This window comes from Pinus tabuliformis, chromosome 5_1 (assembly GCF_031772625.1).
Source record: "Pinus tabuliformis cultivar Carrire ecotype Pingquan chromosome 5_1, CPIR1, whole genome shotgun sequence".
Lineage (NCBI taxonomy): Eukaryota > Viridiplantae > Streptophyta > Pinopsida > Pinales > Pinaceae > Pinus > Pinus tabuliformis.
Window position 1 is genome coordinate 559,408,714 of NC_142305.1, and position 12,235 is coordinate 559,420,948.

Genomic DNA, 12,235 nt, shown 5'->3' on the forward strand with positions numbered 1-12,235 from the left:
TTGATGACAACCATGGGGTCAGTCAGCTTGGCATTGATTTTAATAGGTTAGTGAGCTTGTGTTGGTGATCAGAAGATTAATAGAGACTTGGATTAGGTGTAGAGGTTTGTAATGATGTTGTGGTACAGGACTTTAATTACTAGACTATTTACATTGGTGCTGTAGGAATTTAATTACCAGAGTGTCTGCATTTGTGCTACATGAGTTCAATTACGAGATTGTATGTGTTTACTACTAAAATTTGATACTACAATAATTCTACAATGTTGAAATTTGCATGTTGGACCTAGCGAAGAAGTGAATCGAAGATTTTAATTAGTGAAACACAATGCGTTTATTTATTTTTGATTGTGTGATCATCCCATAGATATGACCGAAATATTGTTTGTAGAATGAAGTGCATTAGAATCGAGTGGTTGTTGTGTGTATGAAAGAATTATATGTTGGTGTGATACAGGGGCAATGTGTGCACTATGCCAATGTGCATGATCGAGATGGGTCTTTGTGGTGTGAACCTATAGCTGATTGAGAAGTCCGATTTATTTGTGACAAAGAATGACATATGCCATTATACCTTGTGTTGTTTGTTCCTAACAATGTTATTACATGGATTATTATATCATATATGTTGTTGTACTTGCAATAGGCATATTTGATTAGTGAGCAAAAAGTGATCGTGTTATTGGTCCTAGATGGCTAATATAGAATTTGTATTGCTGCCATAAGCCTTGTATTGTCATTTCCTTGTTGTAAATTTGCTAGTAGCATTTATATGGCTAACTGACTACTTGTTAAAGATATACTGCGTCAGAGTTTGGTATTGGTTTTATGAAGAGAGTTGTGTTGATTATGGATGAGATAGTACATGGTTGTTGATTGAAGTTGATTGTATGAGAAAACTCATGTTGCATAGAGGAGTTTCTAAGTCAGTTGATCAACATAGAGTTTACAATGGCTCTAGTATGAAAATTGGATGAAATGAGGCCTATGAGTTGTTTGATATTGTTGTGTCCATCCTAGTTTGAAAATGTATGAAAAGTGGTCCATGAGAGATTGAAGGTTGGGGCCTTCAGTGGTGAGTTATGGATTTCCGAGAAGTGGTGGCTTCCTTCACATAATGGCTTGAGAACTTGGGAGTGATGGCTTCCATCTAGTGTTGTCTAGAAAAACTATTGGATGTTGGGGTATCCAATAGGTGGTGGCCTACAACACATAGTTTCTTGCATATTTTACGAAGTGGTTTCTTCCAGCAGGTGGTGGCCTGAAAATTTTAGGAAGTGGTGTCTTCCATGAGGTGATGGTCTAGAGTGAGTGGTTTCTCACATGCATCACAATTTGTGGATTGCACATTGGTGGTGACAAGCGATACTCATGTAAAAGAAATATTTTAATAATAAGAATACGAAAATGAATACAAGCAGATGGTGGGTTTTCTCCTAGAAGGGTTGCCACCTTATAACCTTTGTTCACATGTGTTTGACAGTGTCTTATGTGCCTTATCAATTATATATTTCTCATAGTTGATGCATGTGTTATCATATTATTATATTATGATTAGATTTTTTGCTACACTTTGTGATGTGCTGCTAATCAATGCATGGTTAATTGTGAAAGAAAAGGGTAAAAAATTAATTTTGGTGATTGAATGCATAATACTAATTCACCCCCCTCTTTATCTTATTATTTTCAAGTTTACAACATGATTCTATCAACATAATTGGCTTCTTAAAAGAAAATATGTTCTCCTTTCGAATTGTAGTATTTTCTTTTTTTGGGCTGTGTTATATTCTTTCCATGACTAGCCCACGTAGTGAACTAGGGGGTTAGAGCGGGCCAGGTAGCCCCCCTTTGCAGGGTCTAAGGTAGCAGCCTGACAAAAAAAAATTTGGACCCTATATTAGGTTGGGCAGACCTACCTATGGTTTTGTGCATCGTTTTCGCACATGGTTTTGGATGCAATGGTTTTCTGTCGATGGTTTTCGACGAAATTGTTTTCCATCCATGGTGTTGTATGCTTCGGCATGTATAAATATGTATTGTAACATTGAAAGGAGCATAATGAAAAATCAAGTTGGTAGTCCCGGTTTTGGGATCCAGGGGAAAATCTTTGTGTATATGTGTTTTATGTGTTATGCTCCTTCATTGTTTATTTTCTGTGTTTTACAATTCGTATGTAGGTAGTTTATGTACGAGGTTAAAACCTACATTTAGTATCAAAGTTGTTTTGGCTTCAAGGTGATGCGTTTGTTGCTGAGGGGTTTAGCTCAAGCCTATGGTAGACTTTGTTCAGTGGGAGATCTTGGGCATTGATTCTGGTGGTGAAAGAAGATGGCGAGCAGTGGAAAGATAGAGATTGAGAAATTTAATGGTTAGAGTTTTGAGTTATGGAAGCTCAAGATGGAGGATCTATTGGTGGATAAAGATCAGTGGATCGCAGTAGATCCGCGTACTAAACCAATGGGAGTGTCTAATGAAGAATGGAAGAAGTTGGATTGGAAGGTGAAGAGCACAATATGATTGTGTGTCTCAGATTCAGACTTGTTGAATGTATCAAGGGAAGCTGTGGCAAAGGCTTTGTGGGACAAGTTAGGGACTTTGTACCAATCTAAGTCTCTGGTGAATAGACCGTTCCTATGGAAAACGTTGTATAACATGAGGATGAAAGATGGAGACTCGGTGACAAAACATTTGAACACATTTAATACTGCGGTAAGTCAGTTATTATCTGTTGATATTAAAATTTCAGATGAAGATAAGTGCATCAATTTGTTGTGTTCTCTACCAGATTCATGGAATAGTCTGGTTAATGCAATAGGTAGCAATGCAACTGCCTTGTAGTTTGATGAAATAGTCTCATCCTTGTTGATGGACGAGATGTGACGGATAAATATGGAGAGCTAGAATGGTGATGCCTTGTTTGTACGAGAACATTCCCAGAATAGAAACAAAAATAAGTCATTGAGTGGGAGATCTAAATCTAGAGGGAGATCTAAATCTGCAGGAAAACTTGTAAAGGTGGTGTGCTAGAAATGTCAAAAGCAAGGGAACTACAAAAGGGACTCTAAATCTAAATCTCTAGAAAAAGGAAAGGGATTTGATGATGCTCCTTCTGCAGAGGAAAAAACCACCGCAGATGAAGGTGGGGATGTGTACTTGGCTTCTTCAAGTACGCATGCAGATCATGAGGCATGGCTAATTGACTGAGGTGCATCCTTTCACTTCACTCCCAATAGAGAGTGGTTCTGCGAGTATGATAAATATGATGGTGGTGATGACTTCTTGGGAGGTGAAAACCAGGCTAGAATCGTTGGTCTTCGAAAAGTAAAGTTGAGGTTTCAAGGTGGAAGGGTTAGAACACTTTCAGGTTGTCTCCTTATTCATGCATTTGCCAGAAAATTTATTTTTGTAAGAAGGTTGGATGATGCAGGAGTAAAAACAATGTTCGAGAAGGATACCTACAAGATGGTTCAAGGAGCACTAGTATTGATGTGGGGAGTTTAGATTGGAACTCTGTACAAGCTGCAAGGTAGCACTGTTGTTGATGGGTGCAACAGTTCTATGGTTCCTGAAAGTGGAGCAGAAAATCTAGTGGTCTCTCGAGAAAAGACCATACTGTGGCATCAAAGGCTTGGACATATTGGAGAGAAGGGCCTTCAAATACTTCAAGGTAAATGTATGGTAGAAGGTCTGAGTAATAGCTCTCTCGATTTTGATTTCTGTGAAAATTTTGTATATGGGAAGAAAAATCAGGTGAGTTTCCCCTCTGGTGGTAAGCAGGCTAAACAGATATTAGAGCTTGTGCACAGTGATGTGTTTGGACCTGTGAAGGCTCCATCAATGGGTAATTCTATTTACTATGTATCATTTATAGATGACTTCTCAAGGAATACATCGATATATTTCCTTAAGAAGAAATTTGAAGTCTTTGACAGGTTTAAAGAATTTAAGGCTCTTGTGGAAAACCAGACAGAGAAGAAGATAAAGGTGTTGAGGTCAGATAACGGTGGAGAGTTTTGCAACAAGGAATTTTAAGAATTCTGTAAGAAGTGTGGTATAGCATGGCAGAAGACTACTCCATATACACCTGAGCAAAATGGAGTTGTAGAAAGAACGAACAAGATGTTGATGGAAAGGGCAAGAAGCATGCCCAGTGGTGTTGGGTCGGGACGGGAATTCTGGGCAGAGACAATGGAGACAGCATGTTACATGGTCAATAGATCACCTTCATCTATGTTGGAGGATAAGACTCCACAAGAGGTATGGATGGGTAAGAAACCCTCCCTTTCACATATGAGTGTATTTCGATGTGATGCATATGTACATGTTCCAAAGGAGAAAAGAACCAAGTTGGAGTGTAAATCTGAAAAGTGCATCTTTATTGGGTATAAGGATGGTTTAAAAGATTATAAGCTTTGGAACCCAGTAACAAGGAAGGTTACATACAGCCGAGATGTGGTGTTTAGAGAGGTGAAAGATGTTGTTAAACATGAAGTACAACCAAAGGAACCTGAGAGGATAGAGTTTGAGCTTAAGGAGGAAGAGTTAGACTCTACAGCAGAAGAGGAATCAGAGGATGAAGAGCCACAAAGTCTGGGTGTGAGAAGATTACTTCGAGAAAGAAGGTAGCCAGAAAGGTATAGTCCATTTTCCTTCTATTCAAATTTTGCTTTATCTATTACTGATGATGATCCCAGAACTGTGAAGGAAGTAGTAGATTCAGAGGATGGAAAACTTTGGAAAGAGGCCATGGTTGATGAAATGGCATCTTTTCACACAAATGAGGCTTGGGATCTAGTGGAGTTACCCTCTGGAAGGAAACCCATTGGCAGCAAATGGGTGTTCAACAAGAAGACAAATGAAAAACAAAAGGTGGAGAAATAAAAACCTCGATTAGTAGCAAAAGGTTATTCCCAGGTGTCAGGAATTGATTTTGGTGATATTTTTTCTCATGTTGCCAAGGTAGCTTCTATTATATTAATTTTAATATTTGCTACTACTTTTTATTTTGAGGTAGAACAGATGGATGTGAAGACAACATTTCTTCACGAGGATCTGGAAGAGGAGATCTACATGTAGCAACCTGAAGTCTTTGTGGTTAAGGGTAAGAAAGAACTGGTATGCAAGTTAAATTAGTCTCTGTATGGGTTAAAATAGTCACCAAGGATGTGGTATAAGAAATTTGATACATTTATACGGGGACTTGGCTTCACGAGAAGAAAAGCAGTTCACTCTAGGTATTTTAAATTAATTGGTGACTGTGTTATTTATCTGGTCTTGTATGTGGATGATATGTTGCTGGTTGGAAATGACAAATAGATTATCCAGGATTTGAAGATCCAATTGTCCTCCAAATTAGACATGAAAGATCTTGGTGCTACAAACTATATTTTGGGCATGGAAATTAAAAGAGATCGGGCAAAGAGTTAGCTCTGGTTAAACTAGAGGAAGTATGCCGAGAGAATACTGCAAAGGTTTAATATGCAGGATAGTAAACCGGTGAAGGTTCCCATTCCTGTAGGTGTGAAGTTATCTGCTGAACAATGTCGCAATACACAAGAAGAGGAAGAGGACATGTCCCGTGTTCCATATGTAAGTGCAGTCGGTAGCCTGATGTATGCAATGGTCTGTACTAGACCAGACATTACACATGGAGTGGGAGTTGTTGGATACCTATACCAATAGGTTTCATATTTCATGATTGGCCAAGGAAAGTCCAAATATGCTCTGCTTTGATATCACAAAGATCCCATATTTCCTAGAGAACAAGAGGTGTGTAAAGTGTTTCAAATATTGATGACCTTATTTCAATTTTGGTGGATGATTCAACAGTTTAACCTGGATCATGCCATGTTTCAATTTTGAGTTATAGAATAGAGAAAGGAGTCTGTCCAAACTGCTTAATCTTGGCAGACAACTAGTTTAGGTAGAGAAGAAAAGGATCCCAACAGCCTAATCTGGGACCTTGGAAGAGATAAGGGTAGAAGTAGATAGAAAAGAATAAAGAAAAAGCCAAAGAAAAGAAAAGGCAAGTAAGGGTTTGCAAGTCCAAATGCACCCTCCAAGGAGAAGCAAAAAATGCTAGGAAAATAGCTGGGTAAGCAGTTGTGGTTGCAGAAAGGGTATTTTCACCATTGCACATATGTCAAAAGGTGTTTTGCCAAGGCAAAATCTGTCAATGGACAAAGTGGTTAATTCCATCAAATTGCAGCAAGGAGCATGACTAACCTCCTTTTCCCCCTTCACTCCATTACTAACATTCCCTTTTTTCAGCTAAGATTCATGGAGAGATCATGGTTTTATGGTGGTTCTAGTTCATTCAGAAGCCACATTTCTTGTCTAAAAACCTTTTATTTTTATCTAGTCTCTAAACTAAATCAATTTCAGATAAACTCAGTAAGATCCCCTTCATTTGCTCCCCTCATTCATATTAACCTCTAATTTTACTATATAGCTCCCCTATCTTACCCTTCCCCTAATAATACTAACAATATGGTGTATAAAGTCCCAAATCTTATAAATACCCCTTCCTTTGGCATTATAGCCATATGTTCTTAAAAAAGGAACCAAAATGACCTCTGGTCACTTTGGTGAATCTGTCCCACCCCACTCCCCCTTGCAAAAGCCCAACTTACCTTTCAAACCTTCATTTGTATTAAAAACCCCATAAGAGCCCCTTTGTACCCATAAACCCTCTCTGCAAAGATTGCCAAGGTCCAAAACCCCCCTTTTTAGCCTTTATTCCAAGCATTAGCGCGGGGGTCCAATACTAACTCAAATACATTGAAAACCTTGCAAAAAACACACAACCCAAAGTCTTCCGCCCGCGCATATACTCCGAGCACGTTGTTGCTCCGCCCACCGTCGGATCAGGTCCCGAGGATCCGACGATCCACAATAATATCGGAGCAGCCCCCGCAGCGGACAGTTAACACCCGAGAAAGTGACGTTGCGTCACGTCAGGGCCAGTCCACGCGTCGCACAATGAAGGCTCTCGGAGCTGGGTCTGACATTTCTGGGACCGTACCTAAACCGCCCCGAGAGACCGTAGCGGCTAGCCTTAACCGTAACCGCTACGGTCCTAACCGCTAACTGTTTTCCAGTAGTACATCGCCACGTCATGTCCGCTTGTCCTTGTCTCCGTTATTCGTCCACCTCACCGTTGACGTGGCTGCCACCGCACCATCCCCCATGGACCAACAGCATACTGCCACGTCACCCGATGACGTCAGCTGACGTCACGTGACCTTGACCCGCCAATGACGTCATGCTGACGTCATCACTAAAAAGCGCCAAAATCATAAAAAAAGCCCATATTAAGCTAAAAAACGCCTATTTTTCCCATTTTTTGCGCGTTTCTCTACTGTTTTCTCTGCATGACCGTTTACGTCCTAAAAACTCTACCAACCTGCTCAGTTGACCAAGGCGACCTCCACAGCATCAACCTTGCACGCGTACACGACCTCTGTTCGTAAATTACCAGGTATTTCTCGTTTTCTATCCTCCATACGCCTGCAATTGAAAATAAAATTACTCAGAGAGCTAAAGAGACGATAAAAATCATAATTTCACCGGTCATTTCCCTCTGCATATACCCCATTTGTAATTATGAAGTCCAAAAACGCCAGCTGAGCCTTGTTGCCCGTATTTTCACTTAAAAAGAGGTGTTGCCTGCGCATTCCCTAAAGACTCTTGTTTACGGAATTCACCTATTGAAGAGGAGATAGTGAGACCACACAGTAGCCTTGATTCCTGATATAAACAGTATTTCAATTGCTGTTGTATAATTTCCTGCTCTGATACCTGAAACTCAACACTGTTTTTACAAAAGCACCTCTGTTCTGTGTTGGTCCTTTTGAGCCATTTACTTAGAGTTGTTGAGCTTAAAGAAAACCATGGACACTCCTATTGCTCTGAATATCAAGCCCCTCAACGCTCCTCACCAGGAATTAGCATGGAAAGCCCTGGGAGACATGGATTATCAAATGCTGGACTGGTTTCTTATGGGCTCCAAGTATAATATTCAGATGATGAATGAGTTGAAAGCCCAGCACCTGAGTGGAGTAGACATCTTGGGGATTTGGGACTCAAACTTGCCCATCTACAACCTCCCCCAGGTAAATCCTATGCCAGAGTTGGTCTACAGCTGCCAGGAATGCTATGACCCAAACCAAAGAGCTGTCATCAGCCCCACAGGCTCAGTCCTGTTCCACATCACCCCAGAGAGTATAAATGAGATGCTGCACTTCCATACTGCCAAGCAATTGACCCCCCTCCATATGCAGAATTTGATAAAGAGAGGGAGCAAGCTGTCAAGTGACCAACTCATTAAAATCAATCAGCTGTTTGTAAAACCAGGCTCTGAATCCATCAGAACTCCTCCTATTGGATACCAGTACTTGAATGAGTTGGGCAGGATGTTAGTAGATTTGATCAGCTATGCCCTAGGATTCAAGGGAATGGAGGATGTGGATGAAAGCATAATGGCAATGCTGTCTCTATTTTCTCCTGGTAAGCCCCCAGCTGTACATTATGATTATGCCACATACATTGCAGATAAAATCCATGACCAGTTTATGAACTTGAAGAGGGAAAGACTATTTAGGTATACCTCATACATATACCACCTATTCTTGTTTTATCAGCCAGCCACATTCTCTTTTCCTTTGAAGCAACTCAATGCCCAGGGAAATCCAAGGTCAGTGGTGTTCTGGACCTCTGGTTTTCATCATACCTCTGTATCACCTTACACATACTCTGAGTTCATTGACTTATTCATTTATCCAGCCCTGACAGTATTACATGGTACTCCTCCTCCAAGACTAACTGATGACATGAGGAGAATTCTCCATTTGAATAAATCCTACAGCATTGGTAACTGGTACCTCTACCAAAACCACACAGTCATCAGAATATATGGCTGTGAGTTGAACCCTTTTAGGTTGCCAAGGTATGTCCCCATGAGGCTTTTTGCCTAGGAATATTTCAGACAGTTTGGGAACTCAGACTACCTCCATTTTCAGAGCAAGAACAAGAAGTCACAGTTAAAAGTAAGGAGCCAGCTGGGTCCTTTCCTATACAACAGAAAAGAGGAGGGGTGGAAAGAGGCAGACAATATCCTAGAGGGCCTCAAACTGCAAACTAGCTTTGAATGGATACCCTATGACCCCAATCATTTTGTCTCCCTCAGGAGGATAAAATACAAATTGGGTAGCTATGCACACAAGAGACAACCTGAGATTGAACAGTATGCCAATGCATCAAACTGGGAAGAAGGTACCCTAGAGGAGGAGATTACTAATGAAGAGCTACTAGAGAGAGAGGCTAGAAATATGCAAAAGAAAGCTGACTTAGAAACTTGTGGACAGGTTCCCCTCTCATACAAAAAGCAGCTTGGACCAGCTACTACATCATCAACAACACAGCAGCAAACTGCTGAGAAAGCACCGCAGACAGCAAGCAAAGATAAAGGGAAGCAGGTGGAACAGCCACCTCCATTGACAGAAGAACAAGTGGAGACATTGTTACAACAGCAAGAAGAGATGGAGCAGCAGGAACAAGGGCAACAGCAAGAAGAGGTACAATATAATAAACAGCAGCCCTTGCAGCAAGAAAAAGTGATTGATGCTCCAAGTTCCACTGAGCAACAGGCTCAGAAAATAGTGCCTCCTGGGGCAGAAACTACTTTTGATACCTCGGTCCTCCAAACCCCACAAAAGGAGGACTTAACCAGGAAAAGAGATAGAGAGACTCCCCTGACCTCATCCATCAATCAGGGAGAGAAAAGACAAAGGTTAAATGACTTTCCAGAGGATGACATAGCAATAAGACAAGCAATGGGCATGGGCCCACCCAGCGGAGAAGTTTCAGCCAGTTCATTCCAGCATGAACATGATAGAGCTATAAGAGGAGAGGTCAGCTCCTCCAGCCAGCACAAAGAAGGACAGGTAAGCATCAAACAACAATTTATTGACATTAAAAGGAGGAGTGATCCTATTAAAGTACAGCTGTACAATCATTTGCTGAACCTGGCTCCCACCAATCAGCAAAGACTCATGTCTGCCTTTGATGTAAGTGAAGGCAAAATGATCATGAGTCACTTCATGCCCACAACTCTGCATCCCCAATCTACCTCGGATTACCTAAGGACCAACATGGAGGTTCTGGCTAAAGACATACACCCTATGGATAAAATCGAATTGCATAAACAAACTGGTGAAATGGTGTATGCCTCCTTGGCAGATGAAACATTGGAAAACTACAAATTGAAGAGCAGCCTTGATAATACAGCCTCTCAGCTGGAATTGGAGAGAGCATCATCACAAGCCAAGGACAACAGAATCAAGTCCTTGGAAGATGTAATCATAGAAATAGGACATGATCCTAAAGATGTTAAAGGTATCCAAGAACTGTTGAAGCTAAGGGATGCAGACATGGCGGCCTTAAGAAAGAAAATCAAGCTCCCAGCTACCATCCATCCACAAACAGATGAGGTTGCCCAGCAAAGGCAGGAAAAGGATGCTACAGATCTAATGATATCCCTGTACAAGGAGCTAGTTCTGACTCAAGACAAGCTAGGAGAATCAGAAGCTGCAAAGGCAGCACTACAAGCAGCATTAAAGCAAAGAGAAGAGGGCCAAACCTCCCAACCTCCTCCTGAAATAATCAATCTTGAGGAAGCCCCTCCAACAACTACTCCTCCTCCTCAACAGACAGGGCCTACAGCACCAACTATAGCAACAGCTACGCCAACAACAGAGCAGACTCCTAGTCTGGATATGCAGAGGCTGCAAGCCGAAATCCAAGTTCTTGAGGCTCAAATGAAAGAGCTTGATGAAGTCAAAAAATCTTTGACTACAGTGAATGAAAGATTTGATAAGAGCAAGCAGAGTGAGGCTGCAAAGGAAAGAGAAATAAAAGTTCTAAAGAAGAGGATAACTGAACTTGAAAAGGAGCTCACACTAGAAAAGGTAACAGCAGAGTTAAAAGCAGTCCTCTGGGGTAACATTGGTCGGTCCATCACCAATCAGTGGCAGTATATTGAGACTATGGATGAGCAAATAGTACTCATTACAAAGGCAAACAGGGAAATACACAGAGCTAGAGCAAGCCTTGGCCACATGCCAGATGCTGCCAGCAGAATGATCAATATTTTAAATAACAAAACTAGCTCTCAACTAGCTACCATGGGAATTACTAACAGGACTGAAACAATCTCAGTAGTTAAAAGAGTCCTGACACTAAGAAGCCTAGTTGGAACGCTAGAGAGGAGAACACAGGATATGCAGACCGAAATCAACAAATTCCTGGACAGATTCCTGGCATTACAAAACAGAGGCCTCCCCAGCATATTAAGCAGTGTAGGAAGACTGCTTACCCTGGAAAATTACATCAAAAGGGTTGATGCCCATGCTGCAGCACAAATTGCAAAACAGCCCAGTACCTCAGCAGAAACAGGGCCAGCATCAGGGCAGAATTTGTATGATAGGGTGGATAACCTGTTTTTTATTATGAATGAAATTGATCACCTGTTTGATACACCACCAAATTTCTTTAAGTATACAGAAGCAGATGAAACTATGGAGGCAATCATAAAACACCAATTGCCCACACAGGAAGTATGGAGGAATTTGACACAGATAATTTTATCAAGCCAGAACCCATGAGCGTTAATTTTCTCCAGTTTTTGAGCAGTCATGCACAGGCAGAATTTCGGTGGATAACTCCACAAGGAAAAGACAGATGCTGAGCCAACTCAGCAGGGCTATTTACTCACCACAGCAGCAATCACAATCACAGGTGGCAGACCAAAAATACAGCGCACGAGCCATAAAGTCGGGTTCTCCAGCATTTGATCAAAGTATCCCAACCGACTTAGCAGCTCCCAAAGGCCAAAATATCTTCTGACAGAACATCAAGATGCCTTTATTTTGTATTCAATGCTGTAATAAATTTCTGATAATAATATCTCAAAAGTTGGTGAGAACATTAAGTCTGAGATAACTTAGAACTCAGATATTTTTGTAAAAATCGTATGTATATATTCGCCCCGCACATAAGCTTAAGGCGTTGTTGTTATTTTCATTTTGGAGATCTCACTTGCTGTAAAATTCTCAGAGAAATAATACAAAGGGTGAATGGAATTTCCAAAGCTTGGCGTAACTTGATGCATTGTGATGAATGGTGAATGTTGCAGGATTCCAGACTGTTTCATAAAACAATAAGTCTTTCTTAAATC